The sequence below is a fragment of the Electrophorus electricus genome, chromosome 10 (genome assembly GCF_041902795.1).
Source record: "Electrophorus electricus isolate QZ-2024a chromosome 10, ASM4190279v1, whole genome shotgun sequence".
Lineage (NCBI taxonomy): Eukaryota > Metazoa > Chordata > Actinopteri > Gymnotiformes > Gymnotidae > Electrophorus > Electrophorus electricus.
This window is the reverse complement of record NC_137506.1, coordinates 2619369-2632500: the sequence shown is the minus strand read 5'-3', so window position 1 is coordinate 2632500 and position 13132 is coordinate 2619369. Positions and strand designations below refer to the sequence as shown.

Below are 13132 nucleotides of genomic sequence, written 5' to 3'. Positions count from 1 at the left end.
ACTCCAGACAATCGTGTTCCCTTCCATGCAGTGGGCACATGTTTGTTAACACATTTCTTACTGAATGAATCAGAGGAGAGTACATGTACTGTAATTACACTCATATGGAGTCTAACGGGTGAGGGGCAGTACATTGTTTTCATCCATACATATGTATCAACAAATGTATGCTTTCATGCACACTGGAAAGATCTGTACAAGTGATCAGCAATGAATTACATCATTATCAATTACTTGTGTTCCTGGGCTAGGGTTAGGGTTAGGGTTAGCACCCATTTGCATTCATGTGAGATTTTGCTGTAGAAGAAAATGTGACACTTTGCAAAGAAAGCAGAAAGAAAATATGGTGTTAAGGTGTTAGCTAGATAGAAGTCCAGTAAGAATGTAACAAAGATAACAAAGATAAACACTCACACACTGAAACCAGCATCAGTGGTGTTTGATATTGTGGAAATTAATTTGCAGATATTTACAGAAAAGCAAACAACATATAAAAGAAAACAAAAGAAAAGTCTACTAATCAAGAAATGAATGCCTACATTTGGAGTACTATAAACAACCACCATAATAAAAGTGTGAGATATGAAATGCAGTTCAACGCTGAGTCACACACTATATCCACAATTAAAAGAGGCCTTGTGTAAGTGTTGAACATCTAAACTTGACTGAACTTACGTGTTTTCCTCACTGCTGGAAACTGCAGTCACTGGTGTTGTTTAAGGGGAGTAGAATCAACAAATCAATTTTATAAGCAGCAACATTTAAATGTAATTAAAAAAATAATAATAAATCAAAAATCTGTATACCTACTACTACAAGAATTGTCCAGTGTTCTAGAGCCCTGTACAAAACCTAAAAATGGGAGAAAGTAAATCTGATGACCTGATGAGTTTTAACACCACTTATCCAGCACTACTTAGATGTCAGTATTGTTATGCACCCTGTTTGCAGACTGTGTTTCTCATCTTTGAAAGACTAATTATATTCCAGTTTCTTACATTTATACACTTATGCAAAATATTAACTTCATAGTCAAAAGTGCAATTCCCAAAATGACTTTTCTTTTGTACAAACAGTGCTCATTGTACGTCGTAATTTCATATGCAGTGTTTTACAAATAACTGTTGAAGAAAATGTGCCATGTGCACAGCACACTGATGAAAGCACAGCATGCTTTGCTCTGCCTGTTCTTGTTAAATGGAAAATGTGATCACAGTTGTGTTTAGTGTTTTGTAAAATGTACGTTAAAATCAGTCAGTATAATAGTGGACGTTGCCCAGTGGTGTCTAGAGCGGTAAACTCCATGCGGTCACGGTAGACGCATGTCTTATAAATGGCATCTTTTAGTAGGGCCTTATGAGATTGTACTAAATATTGTGTAGTAGCTTCTTTTAGTAGGGCCTCATGAGATTGTACTAAATATTCTGTAGTAGCTTCTTTTAGTAGGGCCTTATGAGATTATACTAAATATTCTGTAGTAGCTTCTTTTAGTTGGGCCTTATGAGATTGTACTAAATATTCTGTAGTAGCTTCTTTTAGTAGGGCCTTATGAGATTGTACTAAATATTCTGCAGTAGGTTCTTTTATTAGTGCCTTATGAGATTGTACTAAATATTCTGTAGTAGCTTCTTTTAGTAGGGCTTTATGAGATTGTACTAAATATTCTGCAGTAGCTTCTTTTAGTAGGGCCTTATGAGATTGTACTAAATATTCTGTAGTAGCTTCTTTTAGTAGGGCTTTATGAGATTGTACTAAATATTCTGCAGTAGCTTCTTTTAGTAGGGCCTTATGAGATTGTGATAAATATTCTGTAGTAGCTTCTTTTAGTAGGGCTTTATGAGATTATACTAAATATTCTGTAGTAGGTTCTTTTAGTTGGGCCTTATGAGATTGTACTAAATATTCTGTAGTAGCTTCTTTTAGTAGGGCCTTATGAGATTATACTAAATATTCTGTAGTAGCTTCTTTTAGTTGGGCCTTATGAGATTGTACTAAATATTCTGTAGTAGCTTCTTTTAGTAGGGCCTTATGAGATTGTACTAAATATTCTGCAATAGGTTCTTTTATTAGGGCTTTATGGGATTGTACTAAATATTCTGTAGTAGCTTCTTTTAGTTGGGCTTTATGAGATTATACTAAATATTCTGTAGTAGGTTCTTTTAGTTGGGCCTTATGAGATTGTACTACATATTCTGTAGTAGCTTCTTTTAGTTGGGCTTTATGAGATTATACTAAATTTTCTGTAGTAGCTTCTTTTAGTAGGGCCTTATGAGATTGTACTAAATATTCTGTAGTAGCTTCTTTTAGTTGGGCTTTATGAGATTGTACTAAATATTCTGCAGTAGGTTCTATTAGTTGGGCCTTATGCGATTGTACTAAATATTCTGCAGTAGGTTCTTTAATTAGGGCTTTTTGGGATTGTACTAAATATTCTGTAGTAGCTTCTTTTAGTAGGGCCTTATGAGATTGTACTAAATATTCTGTAGTAGCTTCTTTTAGTTGGGCTTTATGAGATTGTACTAAATATTCTGTAGTATCTTCTTTTAGTAGGGCCGTATGAGATTGTACTAAATATTCTGTAGTATCTTCTTTTAGTAGGGCTTTATGAGATTATACTAAATATTCTGTAGTAGCTTCTTTTAGTTGGGCCTTATGAGATTGTACTAAATATTCTGTAGTAGCTTCTTTTAGTAGGGCCTTATGAGATTGTACTAAATATTCTGCAGTAGGTTCTTTTATTAGTGCCTTATGAGATTGTACTAAATATTCTGTAGTAGCTTCTTTTAGTAGGGCCTTATGAGATTGTACTAAATATTCTGTAGTAGGTTCTTTTAGTAGGGCCTTATCAGATTGTACTAAATATTCTGTAGTAGCTTCTTTTAGTAGGGCCTTATGAGATTGTACTAAATATTCTGTAGTATCTTCTTTTAATAGGGCTTTATGAAATTATACTAAATATTCTGTAGTAGGTTCTTTTAGTAAGGCCTTATGAGATTGTACTAAATATTCTGTAGTAGATTCTTTTAGTAGGGCTTTATGAGATTGTACTAAATATTCTGTAGTAGCTTCTTTTAGTTGGGCTTTATGAGATTGTACTAAATATTCTGTAGTAGGTTCTTTTATTAGGGCCTTATGAGATTGTACTAAATATTCTGTAGTAGCTTCTTTTAGTTGGGCTTTATGAGATTATACTAAATATTCTGTAGTAGGTTCTTTTAGTTGGGCCTTATGAGATTGTACTACATATTCTGTAGTAGCTTCTTTTAGTTGGGCTTTATGAGATTATACTAAATTTTCTGTAGTAGCTTCTTTTAGTAGGGCCTTATGAGATTGTACTAAATATTCTGTAGTAGCTTCTTTTAGTTGGGCTTTATGAGATTGTACTAAATATTCTGTAGTAGGTTCTTTTATTAGGGCTTTATGAGATTGTACTAAATATTCTGTAGTAGCTTCTTTTAGTTGGGCTTTATGAGATTATACTAAATATTCTGTAGTAGGTTCTTTTAGTTGGGCCATATGAGATTGTACTAAATATTCTGTAGTAGCTTCTTTTAGTTGGGCTTTATGAGATTATACTAAATATTCTGTAGTAGCTTCTTTTAGTAGGGCCTTATGAGATTGTACTAAATATTCTGTAGTAGCTTCTTTTAGTTGGGCTTTATGAGATTGTACTAAATATTCTGTAGTAGGTTCTTTTATTAGGGCCTTATGAGATTGTACTAAATATTCTGTAGTAGGTTCTTTTAGTTGGGCTTTATGAGATTATACTAAATATTCTGTAGTAGGTTCTTTTAGTTGGGCCATATGAGATTGTACTAAATATTCTGTAGTAGCTTCTTTTAGTTGGGCTTTATGAGATTATACTAAATATTCTGTAGTAGCCTCTTTTAGTAGGGCTTTATGAGATTATACTAAATATTCTGTAGTAGCTTCTTTTAGTTGGGCTTTATGAGATTGTACTAAATATTCTGTAGTAGGTTGTTTTATTAGGGCCTTATGAGATTGTACTAAATATTCTGTAGTAGCTTCTTTTAGTAGGGCCTTATGAGATTGTACTAAATATTCTGTAGTAGCTTCTTTTAGTTGGGCTTTATGAGATTGTACTAAATATTCTGTAGTAGCTTCTTTTAGTAAGGCCTAATCAGATTGTACTAAATATTCTGTAGTAGCTTCTTTTAGTAGGGCCTAATCAGATTGTACTAAATATTCTGTAGTAGCTTCTTTTAGTAAGGCCTAATCAGATTGTACTAAATATTCTGTAGTAGCTTCTTTTAGTAGGGCCTTATCAGATTGTACTAAATATTCTGTAGTAGGTTCTTTTAGAAGGGCCTGTCTGGATGTGGGGGGGTTAGGGAAGATATGTTGTATTTTTTTTGTTTGCTTTATTTTCTTTTTGTGAAGTTAGTGAGTTTCCAGAGGTTGTTAAGAGTTTTCTTTGTTATGTTGGCTTATACCCACACTGATTTTATGCTCCCGATATTGTGAGTTTTAAAAATATATAATGTTAAAGTATTTAATTATATTACAAATCTTGTATCTCTGTGTTTTCCTTTATATTGCATCCTTTTGGCCTTAGACCGTTGAGCCAGTACATTAGTGTCATCACAACATAAATTAAAGATCAATATTTGTTAGTGTACCTGGAGTCGTCTCTCTGATGCTGGTTTTCTCTTTGTCAGGTGCTGTCACCACTGTTATCACTATGAGAAAAGAATCAGAACGGTGACACATTCTGGCATCAGTGAGAACACTTTTCAGTGCCGTATTCAGGGCACAACAGAGACCAAATATGAAAAAGTAAAACTGACTCGCTTACACTAAAACCAGATCTAGTACTTCACCCTGTGCATAATTTATTTTCTTTCTCTAATCACTGTTGCCATCTTTTAAAGCTTAGACAACATTAATAATTTTTTACACCATTTAATTGACTAAATACGAAACAATACATGTGATTATACCTGCAAGCGCATCAGTGACGTCGAAGTGAACAGGAACTTCTAGACCTCCAGCGGAGCACCAGTACCAGCCAGCGTCTTCTTCAGTCCAGTCATTAACACCGTGAAGGTGCCTTTCCCATCATCACTGATCTGCACTGCTGAATTCTGGGATGTGTTGGTCCTCCCCACTGTGTAGCAGGTCCAGTCTATGGATCTGCACCACTTCTTCGCCTCTTTCTTATATGCAGCGCTGTAGAGACACTGGACACTGACACTGCTCCCCTCCTCTCCACTCACTCTGCTCTTGGTCACAGACACAGCAGGAGCTGGAAACAAAGAAGGGCACTTTTGTATGAAAATGAAGGGATGAAATATAAGCAATATGAGAAATGTCACTAAACTGAATATTCAATGTTCATAAAGAATTTGTAATACCTGATTTCACAGTGATATATCGCTGTGCTTTAACATCTGGTTGAAATAGTCCTGAAATCTCCACTGCACACCAATATGCTCCAGTGTTTCTCTCCTGTAGATCCCTCATAGTGACAAGAGACTCTGAGCTGGATTATCAGTTACTGTCACTTTCTTGTTTGTATTGTTGGCATATGCCATTTTAGTAGGGCCTAATCAGATTGTACTAAATATTCTGTAGTAGCTTCTTTTAGTAAGGCCTAATCAGATTATACTAAATATTCTGTAGTAGCTTCTTTTAGTTGGGCCTTATGAGATTGTACTAAATATTCTGTAGTAGCTTCTTTTAGTAGGGCCTTATGAGATTGTAATAAATATTCTGTAGTAGCTTCTTTTAGTAGGGCCGTATGAGATTGTACTAAATATTCTGTAGTAGCTTCTTTTAGATGGGCCTTATGAGATTGTACTAAATATTCTGCAATAGGTTATTTTATTAGGGCTTTATGGGATTGTACTAAATATTCTGTAGTAGTTTCTTTTAGTAGGGCCTTATGAGATTGTACTAAATATTCTGTAGTAGCTTCTTTTAGTAGGGCCTTATGAGATTGTAATAAATATTCTGTAGTAGCTTCTTTTAGTAGGGCCGTATGAGATTGTACTAAATATTCTGTAGTAGCTTCTTTTAGATGGGCCTTATGAGATTGTACTAAATATTCTGCAGTAGGTTCTATTAGTTGGGCCTTATGCGATTGTACTAAATATTTTGCAGTAGGTTCTTTAATTAGGGCTTTTTGGGATTGTACTAAATATTCTGTAGTAGTTTCTTTTAGTAGGGCCTTATGAGATTGTACTAAATATTCTGTAGTAGCTTCTTTTAGTAGGGCCTTAGGAGATTGTAATAAATATTCTGTAGTAGCTTCTTTTAGTAGGGCCGTATGAGATTGTAATAAATATTCTGTAGTAGCTTCTTTTAGATGGGCCTTATGAGATTGTACTAAATATTCTGCAGTAGGTTCTATTAGTTGGGCCTTATGCGATTGTACTAAATATTCTGCAGTAGGTTCTTTAATTAGGGCTTTTTGGGATTGTACTAAATATTCTGTAGTAGCTTCTTTTAGTAGGGCCGTATGAGATTGTACTAAATATTCTGTAGTATCTTCTTTTAGTAGGGCTTTATGAGATTGTACTAAATATTCTGTAGTAGCTTCTTTTAGTTGGGCCTTATGAGATTGTACTAAATATTCTGTAGTAGCTTCTTTTAGTAGGGCCTTATGAGATTGTACTAAATATTCTGCAGTAGGTTCTTTTATTAGGGCCTTATCAGATTGTACTAAATATTCTGTAGTAGCTTCTTTTAGTAGGGCCTTATGAGATTGTACTAAATATTCTGTAGTAGCTTCTTTTAGTTGGGCTTTATGAGATTGTACTAAATATTCTGTAGTAGCTTCTTTTAGTAGGGCCGTATGAGATTGTACTAAATATTCTGTAGTATCTTCTTTTAGTAGGGCTTTATGAGATTGTACTAAATATTCTGTAGTAGCTTCTTTTAGTTGGGCCTTATGAGATTGTACTAAATATTCTGTAGTAGCTTCTTTTAGTAGGGCCTTATGAGATTGTACTAAATATTCTGCAGTAGGTTCTTTTATTAGGGCCTTATCAGATTGTACTAAATATTCTGTAGTAGCTTCTTTTAGTAGGGCCTTATGAGATTGTACTAAATATTCTGTAGTAGCTTCTTTTAGTTGGGCTTTATGAGATTGTACTAAATATTCTGTAGTAGCTTCTTTTAGTTGGGCTTTATGAGATTGTACTAACTATTCTGTAGTAGCTTCTTTTATTTGGGCTTTATGAGATTGTACTAAATATTCTGTAGTAGCTTCTTTTAGTAGGGCCTTATGAGATTGTACTAAATATTCTGTAGTAGCTTCTTTTAGTTGGGCTTTATGAGATTATACTAAATATTCTGTAGTAGGTTCTTTTAGTTGGGCCTTATGAGATTGTACTACATATTCTGTAGTAGCTTCTTTTAGTTGGTCTTTATGAGATTATACTAAATATTCTGTAGTAGCTTCTTTTAATAGGGCTTTATGAGATTATACTAAATATTCTGTAGTAGCTTCTTTTAGTAGGGCTTTATGAGATTGTACTAAATATTCTGCAGTAGGTTATTTTATTAGGGCTTTATCAGATTGTACTAAATATTCTGTAGTAGCTTCTTTTAGTAAGGCCTTATGAGATTGTACTAAATATTCTGTAGTAGGTTCTATTAGTTGGGCCTTATGCGATTGTACTAAATATTCTGCAGTAGGTTCTTTAATTAGGGCTTTTTGGGATTGTACTAAATATTCTGTAGTAGCTTCTTTTAGTAGGGCCGTATGAGATTGTACTAAATATTCTGTAGTATCTTCTTTTAGTAGGGCTTTATGAGATTGTACTAAATATTCTGTAGTAGCTTCTTTTAGTTGGGCCTTATGAGATTGTACTAAATATTCTGTAGTAGCTTCTTTTAGTAGGGCCTTATGAGATTGTACTAAATATTCTGCAGTAGGTTCTTTTATTAGGGCCTTATCAGATTGTACTAAATATTCTGTAGTAGCTTCTTTTAGTAGGGCCTTCTGAGATTGTACTAAATATTCTGTAGTAGCTTCTTTTAGTTGGGCTTTATGAGATTGTACTAAATATTCTGTAGTAGCTTCTTTTAGTTGGGCTTTATGAGATTGTACTAACTATTCTGTAGTAGCTTCTTTTATTTGGGCTTTATGAGATTGTACTAAATATTCTGTAGTAGCTTCTTTTAGTAGGGCCTTATGAGATTGTACTAAATATTCTGTAGTAGGTTCTTTTAGTAGGGCCTTATGAGATTGTACTAAATTTTCTGTAGTAGCTTCTTTTATTAGGGCCTTATGAGATTGTACTAAATATTCTGTAGTAGCTTCTTTTAGTAGGGCCTTATGAGATTGTACTAAATATTCTGTAGTAGCTTCTTTTAATAGGGCTTTATGAGATTATACTAAATATTCTGTAGTAGGTTATTTTAGTAAGGCCTTATGAGATTGTACTAAATATTCTGTAGTAGCTTCTTTTAGTTGGGCCTTATGAGATTGTACTAAATATTCTGTAGTAGCTTCTTTTAGTAGGGCCTTATGAGATTGTACTAAATATTCTGCAGTAGGTTCTTTTATTAGGGCCTTATCAGATTGTACTAAATATTCTGTAGTAGCTTCTTTTAGTAGGGCCTTCTGAGATTGTACTAAATATTCTGTAGTAGCTTCTTTTAGTTGGGCTTTATGAGATTGTACTAAATATTCTGTAGTAGCTTCTTTTAGTTGGGCTTTATGAGATTGTACTAACTATTCTGTAGTAGCTTCTTTTATTTGGGCTTTATGAGATTGTACTAAATATTCTGTAGTAGCTTCTTTTATTAGGGCCTTATGAGATTGTACTAAATATTCTGTAGTAGCTTCTTTTAGTAGGGCCTTATGAGATTGTACTAAATATTCTGTAGTAGCTTCTTTTAATAGGGCTTTATGAGATTATACTAAATATTCTGTAGTAGGTTATTTTTGTAAGGCCTTATGAGATTGTACTAAATATTCTGTAGTAGATTCTTTTAGTAGGGCTTTATGAGATTGTACTAAATATTCTGTAGTAGCTTCTTTTAGTAGGGCCTTATGAGATTGTACTAAATATTCTGTAGTAGCTTCTTTTAGTTGGGCTTTATGAGATTATACTAAATATTCTGTAGTAGGTTCTTTTAGTTGGGCCTTATGAGATTGTACTACATATTCTGTAGTAGCTTCTTTTAGTTGGTCTTTATGAGATTATACTAAATATTCTGTAGTAGCTTCTTTTAGTAGGGCTTTATGAGATTGTACTAAATATTCTGCAGTAGGTTCTTTTATTAGGGCCTTATCAGATTGTACTAAATATTCTGTAGTAGCTTCTTTTAGTAGGGCCTTATGAGATTGTACTAAATATTCTGTAGTAGCTTCTTTTAGTAGGGCCTTATGAGATTGTACTAAATATTCTGTAGTAGCTTCTTTTAGTTGGGCTTTATGAGATTGTACTAAATATTCTGTAGTAGCTTCTTTTAGTAAGGCCTAATCAGATTGTACTAAATATTCTGTAGTAGCTTCTTTTAGTAGGGCCTAATCAGATTGTACTAAATATTCTGTAGTAGCTTCTTTTAGTAAGGCCTAATCAGATTGTACTAAATATTCTGTAGTAGGTTCTTTTAGAAGGGCCTGTCTGGATGTGGGGGGGTTAGGGAAGATATGTTGTATTTTTTTTGTTTGCTTTATTTTCTTTTTGTGAAGTTAGTGAGTTTCCAGAGGTTGTTTAGAGTTTTCTTTGTTATGTTGGCTTATACCCACACTGATTTTATGCTCCCGATATTGTGAGTTTTAAAAATATATAATGTTAAAGTATTTAATTATATTACAAATCTTGTATCTCTGTGTTTTCCTTTATATTGCATCCTTTTGGCCTTAGACCGTTGAGCCAGTACATTAGTGTCATAACAACATAAATTAAAGATCAATATTTGTTAGTGTACCTGGAGTCGTCTCTCTGATGCTGGTTTTCTCTTTGTCAGGTGCTGTCACCACTGTTGTCACTATGAGAAAAGAATCAGAACGGTGACACATTCTGGCATCAGTGAGAACACTTTTCAGTGCCGTATTCAGGGCACAACAGAGACCAAATATGAAAAAGTAAAACTGACTCGCTTACACTAAAACCAGATCTAGTACTTCACCCTGTGCATAATTTATTTTCTTTCTCTAATCACTGTTGCCATCTTTTAAAGCTTAGACAACATTAATAATTTTTTACACCATTTAATTGACTAAATACGAAACAATACATGTGATTATACCTGCAAGCGCATCAGTGACGTCGAAGTGAACAGGAACTTCTAGACCTCCAGCGGAGCACCAGTACCAGCCAGCGTCTTCTTCAGTCCAGTCATTAACACCGTGAAGGTGCCTTTCCCATCATCACTGATCTGCACTGCTGAATTCTGGGATGTGTTGGTCCTCCCCACTGTGTAGCAGGTCCAGTCTATAGATCTGCACCACTTCTTCGCCTCCTTCTTATATGCAGCGCTGTAGAGACACTGGACACTGACACTGCTCCCCTCCTCTCCACTCACTCTGCTCTTGGTCACAGACACAGCAGGAGCTGGAAACAAAGAAAGGCACTTTTGTATGAATATGTATGGATGAAATATATGCAATATGAGAAATGTCACTAAACTGAATATTCAATGTTCATAAAGAATTTGTAATACCTGATTTCACAGTGATATATAGCTGTGTTTTGACATCTGGTTGAAACATTCCTGAAATCTCCACTGCACACCAATATGCTCCAGTGTTTCTCTCCTGTAGATCCCTCATAGTGACAGTAAAGAGACTCTGAGCTGGATTATCAGTTACTGTCACTTTCTTGTTTGTATTGTTGGCATATGCCATAATCGTGCAGTAACTGAATGCTGTTGCACGCTCACAGCACCAGTATTTCTTATATTGTTTATATTTCATATCATAACGACATGGGATGTTGACAGATGCTCCAGTCTGAAGAGTTAACTGCCTCTGTGACCAATTCCATTTCTCAGTGCCTGCATATACAACCCAACGCCACTGTTAATGGAACACAAGTATTCTTGTTTCTGCTAAGGAATTAAAAAGTGCACATGCTACATATGAAAAAAACTAACAATGTATGTATTGTAATATTGCACAGAAAATAACTTACATAAAATGATGAAAAGAAAAATAAAATGCTAATTCATGTTGAATAAAGTGAGAAGCTTATTTGAGAAGCCTCCTCACATCTCTTTAGTCTTGTTGCCACTGTGGTTGAATTAATCCAAACAGTTCCTGTTTGCTAAGTCTAAAGCCATGCTGTCGCAGTGCGATGGGCGCCCAGGACAGGCCCACTGTAGTGGTTTGACACACTAATCAGTCCCATTAAATCATCTCAAATATTCAAATCAGAATCACAATCTTTAATTTTTAACTAAAGAAAGTAACATTCATGCTGATCCCTGAAGGATTTAAATAACAGTGATTTGTTTGATGATATTGGCAACAAACACAATCTGAATGATATCAAGACAGACAACTTGGTGACAATAAATGATATTTATATTTATCCTGGTCCACTTCTCCCCTGGAATTAAATGAAGGAAGGGTCTGAGATGGCATCCGACTGGGGTAGTCTGACTATGTTCTCCATGTCCAAAGTATGTCAATAGTAAGTCAAGCGCATGTCAACCAGTTTGTGGGTTCTCTTATACATTGGATGAAACCAACTGACTCTGATATACAGCTAAAGGCCGGTCTCAGAGGGTCTTGGGCATTATCAAGCTGAATATTGAAATCACAAACAATAATGGCTCTTTCTAGTAGATTGACTAGATTAGAAAGGAAATCTGAAAATTCCTTAATAAATTATGAGTAGGGTCGTGGTGGCCTGTAGATACCAAATAGTGGAAGAGGCTGGATGGGCTTCTTATCGCTGGCTACATCATTTATGCTAGAAAAATAATTTATTTTAAAAATAATTTCCCCTTTCTCCCGCACTTATCCCGCTATCTTCAATTCCCTGCTCTAGAGCTATTACTCACGTAATACTAGTCAGCATAAGTGTTAGGGTGCCCAAAGAGGTGCCTTAGGTGCATCAAAGTTACTAATAAAGAAATCAGAATACTCAAAGTCTTTCAACGAATAAAGACATCAGAATATTCCCTGTCTTTCCAGTAGAAAATAAATCAGAATACTCTGTCATATTTTGCCATCCACAGAAATGTATTTGCTATTAAGAAACCTAGAACCTTGAAGATTATTTTGGACTTCAGTTTACCTAAGAACAATAGTAGGTAAGTAAACTTTATTTAGCAGTTTGTAGTTCTGCTTTAGAAAAGTGCCATATAAATAAAGTTTACTTACTTCACAATAAAGTAATAAAAGCAAAAGTTAATAAAACAAAAAATAATAAAATGAAATAAAACACAAACAGTTAAACAAGTTACCAATGATCACAACTCAAAAAAGCTAAAGGATAAAAGTGGGTTTTAAGGCATTTCTTAAAAGAAGATGTGGCTGAGACATAGCTGAGTGTCACCAACATAGCAGTGGAAACTAGCAGAGTGTTTACATATAATGTCACCTAGAGGCAGCAGATATAAAGAACAAAGCAAACGCCCTAGAACAGAGTCTTGTGGGACACCATAGCTAACCTTGTTGTATGCACAAAAGTCTGCATTTATGTTAACAAACTGGTAGGGTCCAGCTAGATAAGATTTATACCAGGAATAGGCTATTCCCCTAATCTCAACAACATTTTTGAGTCTAACTAGTAAAATGATGTGATCTATAGTGTCAAATGATGCAATCTAATCAAGCAATATAAGCAAAGAGACATAACCCTGGTCAGAAGTCAACAATAGGTCATTGGCTACTTTAATTAGTGCTGTTTCTGTACTATGAAGAGGCATAAACCCTGACTGAAAGACTTCATCTATCTGGTTCTGATTCAGATATGAGATTAGCTGCTGAACTACAGTTTTTTTTGTTTTGTTTTTTTGTTGTTTTTTTTCTGGGATCTTGGAAATAAATGGAAGATTTGAGACTGGCCTGTAGTTTGACAGCTGACATGGGTCAAGATTAGATTTTTTTTTTATATGTGGTCTGATTACTGCTAATTTGAATGATTTAGGAATGTAGAAAAGCTTCAAGGAGGAGTTTATTACATTCAGTAAAGGCTCAATT

The 13132-nt window shown here is 34.5% G+C and overlaps 1 pseudogene; it reads right to left on the bottom strand.

Moving 5' to 3' along the window:
• The window catches only part of LOC113590403 (polymeric immunoglobulin receptor-like), an 18341-nt pseudogene extending 7079 nt beyond the window's left edge, over positions 1-11262 (bottom strand).
• Positions 11263-13132: the final 1870 nt, after the last annotated feature.